This window comes from Montipora capricornis, chromosome 9 (assembly GCF_036669925.1).
Source record: "Montipora capricornis isolate CH-2021 chromosome 9, ASM3666992v2, whole genome shotgun sequence".
NCBI lineage: Eukaryota > Metazoa > Cnidaria > Anthozoa > Scleractinia > Acroporidae > Montipora > Montipora capricornis.
In genome coordinates, this window is record NC_090891.1 from 28,980,631 (window position 1) to 28,985,630 (window position 5,000).

Sequence of the window (5,000 nt, forward strand, 5' to 3'; positions counted from 1 at the left end):
TTTTAGCAGTGCTACAGTGGTTCAAAGTCGGCCAAAATCCCATACATTTACATGTACAGTGGAACCTCGATTTAACGAAGTCGCTGGGGACCAGCCAAATGTTCGTTAAATCGAGGGTTTGTTATGTCAAAAGCCTCAATGTAACGAACTTGAGAGGAAATGACCAAAATGTTCGTTATATCGAGGTCATAGTTAATGATTGATAACCCACACGACACCCATGCTGTTGCCGTTAAACGGGTTCAAGATCAAGGAGGAACGTTGCAGATCATGGGTCATGTGCCATTGACACTATTACCTGTATTTCACTTGTTTTTAAAACACGGAGGACAAATCTCAGTGGAAGTGACTGGCAAAAGGAGAAACAAGGGCATTGGAATAGAAATTCCGGCTACGTATTCAATGTATCACAAGAAGCCTTCAAAAGTGAAGAAGTTAATAGAACTAATAAGAGACAAATTAAAGAAGATAGAGCGGAAGTTAATTGATGTCGAAATTTTTATAGTGCCAATGTCTATGACATATAATAAGCCGTTGACTGAAAGGTTTCTGTCTCTTTACCATAAGGATTAAAGGATTTGTTGACTGTTGATCTGTTCAGCGTTTATCTTCTGTCGCGTGTTGACATTGTAATTCATTATATCAAGGTAGATTTTACGTTTGGGCTTCCGGATTATGTTCGTTATATCGAAGAATTTGTTATATCAGGGTTCATTATATCAAGGTTCTAATACCTTTTACTGTAACTTTGGCCGGGACATAGAATATCATTCGTTATATCGAGGACTTCCTTAATTAGAGGTTCGTTAAATCGAGGTTCCACTGTACTGTAATTTTAGCCGTGTCTTTGCCCCCCAGCCAAGGTGGCGTCAAACTGCGGAAGGTTTATTGTGTAATAAAGGATTACAGAATCTTACCACACAATTTGTTGTTTGCATAAAGAAAAAAACTTGTTATGCAGTCCTTTTATATTGAAAGGTCCTCTACTATAAGGAAAAAATTTGTGTCTGTCAAAGTGTCACATTAAATTAATCTTACTGCAATTTTCATAATTCTGTGGAATTCATCTTCAAGTGGCAATAGCTAAACTGTGTTTTGGCTTCCATCAATCAAACTTCCAACGCCAACCACAGATGACGAAATCAATTGATGCGTGACAGTAAACCCACCAAGCAGCATCTTTGGCTCCCACAGTACATTCGTACATTCGAACTAAACGCAGATGGAAAGCGATGGAATCTGGTTTCCCCTCTCCTCAAAATCCAACATTTGACTTGTTGTGTTAATTGTTAATTTCACTTTACAGTGTCCCCAATTAGTGCTCCAGCGCTAAATATACTAGACACATAAAGAAAGTTCCTTTCCTTTCCTTTGTAAGAAGGTGTAATGGTGTTTGACCTGTGAACGAAACAAAAACTCCAAATGAATTCACTTCCCAGAGGCGGGGTTGATCTTCCTGATTGAAGGAAGTCAAAAGGCAGTTTGGTGCTTAGCGCTTGAAAGTAAGAGTTCGCAGAATTATGAAAATCGCATATTGGATATTTAGTGGTCAAACTGTTTCCCTTACATATAACTTGTCCAATATATGTGACTGTCTATAGCGGCCACTGCATACAAGCATGCTGGCTGTTGATTTCCCGTATAGTACCTTGTGGTAACAGTTTGTGTCATAACAACTTTGCTTGTTTGTTGTACAATAGATACTGTACAATAGGTAAAATGAAACTTTGTATTTTTTCGTATTTAAGGTATAGCTTGATGTCAGGCTGTTTAACTGTTTGGATATTTTTAGCTTAGCGATCAGTGACTTTGATGTTTTTGTAAGTTAACAGAGATGTTTGAATACAAATGAATACAAAATTAAATGTACAATTTCTTCTAGATCACGGGATATAATATTATTTCATGACTCTCTTTTTTGTAGGCTCAAACTTTGCCAGTTTGGATAAGGAGGTTGCTGTCCTCTCAGTCTTTGGTAAGCTTACACCACATACATGTATCATCTTCCTTTATAAAAAGCCATTGACAGCCGATTTTGCATCCATGAAGTGTTAAACAGTAACCTAATCAATTGCTATTCTGCTAAGTTGGAATTTTTGAATGAACCAAGTGTGCATACCTTGGGAATCAACACTAAGGGAGTCGGTACATTTTTAATTTGGGGGGGGGGGGGTGGGGTGGGCTTCATAGGGGACGAGTAGGTCAAGGCTTATTTTAGTTTTGAAGACATGTATTTAATTGATTAAGAGAGGGACAAGCCGATTTTTAAAAGTGGTACATGTGTGTATGTGCAATTATTGAGGACAGCCATAATACATGTAACTACAAGACACTCTAGTGCCTCCCTTGAACTCCTGACATTTGCCTCAAGCACATTTGTGTGGTTGTTTCCTTGCATATCCTTGGCAAGCAAATTTTGCCATAAACTTGAAAAACATTGTGCTGACTTTTTCAAGATTACCCAAATGCAATTGATCTGTTTCAATCTTGTCCATTTGTGTCCATCCATTCTTCTCTTTGAACCTTTTGTTGTATTTCTTTTGTGTTGTTCATCGGTTTTAAGTGGTTATTACAAAAGTTTCATTTTTCTTTCTACTTTTTGCGCATTTTGGTTGTTATGAAATTACATAATTTTGCATGACATAGCCCCTTTAAGTAGTTGCAAGCAAGCATGAGAAAATCCAGACTTGAACAGGAGTCAAACCTATGATCGAGCAATTTCACTGCATCGCTGTAGTTGCTCTGCTCTTTTGTTTTTGTTTTTGTTTTTTTTTTTTTCAGGCTTAGCTTGCTTGCAACTGCTTTAGTTGTTTGTCTAACTACAATGATCTTTTTAACTTCCATTTCATGTCCATTCAGCAGTTGTGACCTACTTCTGACCATTGTTAACCCAAATTATTAAATATTGCATTTGCAGCTTTGTGATTGGCTCACTCAATATCGATTATCAACTCATAAACTGCATGACCTGATAGTTGAGCCCCGTGCGGGGAGCACGGCTCAAGTTTAGAGATCATCGAGGTTGGCTGTTTTTTTTTTTTTTTAGTTATAAGTTGACTTCTGATCAGGTACTGGGTTTCGATTGGATCATAGGCTCAACCTAGGTTTACTTATTGTAAGAACAGGCTGATTTAGCAACAGAACAGGAACCTCAGTTGATGACGGGAGAGCCGGCAGAATAGTCTGGATTCTTCTCTAATCTGACCTAATGTGGACATTTTTCTGTGTGCGACGTCATCAATTGACATTCCCATTGTTTTGCTCGAACAGCCTAATTAATAACCCAGGAACTCTGCTTTTTTGACAAGGCTTGAATCTATATATTATGGAAACTGATTGTGGCAATTGTTGCGAAGCTGGAAACTGGTTGGCTTTAATTTCCAAGTGTTCAGAATTTAATTTGGTAAAACAGTTATTATTTTATTTGCACTTGTTGGATATGAGACTGGTTCTAGCCAATTGGGCACTACCCATCTTGTTGACCATTTACAATTGCCTATCCGACACGGACTCATGGAATAATAATGTTTGTTTGCCTGTTTTCGTGTAGGCTATGGCTCATCACTATTAATTCATTCATTCCCACCTGTATTGATCTAAATTCTGTCTCTATCTTCTATCTTGTACCCCTTTCCCGGTGGTGCAAGGATTAAGACCCGTATAAACGGTATATTACCGTGAATATATACAAGGGTTTTCCCCCAATTTCAGTCTTGTTTGCAAAAGTTCAAGTTGCTTGTCTAATTGCGATAATCTTTTTTAATTCTCACATACATTTAATCATTGTTGACTGAAAATAAGTTTGCTCCCCATTCTTGGTTTGTACTTGTTAGGGTTGTGACCCATAAACCCCCTAGAGTTGTAACTCCCATAAGCCCTTGCGGTACAAGTGTAATAAATAAGAAAGCATATGGTCGAAAGTGTTGACTGTGTTTGTGGATTAGTTCGCTGTATCCCACTAGAGACGCTGTCAAAATCCTGCTTTGCGGCTCTATCGGCAAGCTAGTAACGTGATTAAACGGCCATGTAGTTGTACCAAACAAAAGCGAAATCCCGCTCGCTTTTTGCATAATATTAGAGCCAAATTCCCAAAAGACTTTTTCGCTATTGTTCGGTACATCAACATGGCTGCCATGACGTCAAGAGCAAGCAAAGAATTGTAAGACCTGTGGTTTATCACTCTGGCCGGAACCGGAAGTAAGTCTCCGCCTTAAATTAATTAATTGACATTCATATTCTGCCTGTATGTCAGACCTCTTCCCCCGTGGAGCACTGAAAAAGGAACGTGTGTATAAAATATCGGGTGTGAACGAAGAAGGAACTTCTCGTTCATGTTTTTGTCAGGCTTGCTTTCAACTGTCTAAGTTGCTTGTCTAACCACGATTATCTTTTTAACTGCCATTTCCTGTCCATTGTACAGTTCTAAATCTGCCCACTTTTGCGTTGTTTAGCGGAACCAACAATTTATTATCTAAATGTGTCGTCCATTTCTTACTCCATCCCCTGTAGCTCTTTGAGTAAGATCTGCGTAAACCTCGAATGTGAATCAACTTTGTTCATTCATCCTTTCTCCTCCCTCGCTTGCAACTGCCTAATTTGCTTTCTAACTACGATTATCTTTTTTCAGTGCCGTTTCATGCCCATTCCGAAGACTTTCTGGCCTACTTGTGGCCATTTTTCATTTTTAACGGAAAATAATAGTTCGTTGTAGTAACCGCGCACCGGTGGCTCAGTTGATTGAGCACCGGGCTGCGATGCGGGAGGTCGTGAGTTCGACTCCGACCGGACCAACTCTCAGGTTCTTTAAATAACTGAGGAGAAAGTGCTGCCTTTGTAATTACATCCACAAATGGTTAGACTCTCAAGTCTTCTCGGATAAGGACGATAAGCCGGACGTCCCGTCTCACAAATAACTTCCATGTTCATTAGTTCCCTGTGGGATGAAGTTCCCGCTGTTGTGGCTGTCCTCTGTGATTATATGGGTGGGTGGGTATAGCAGG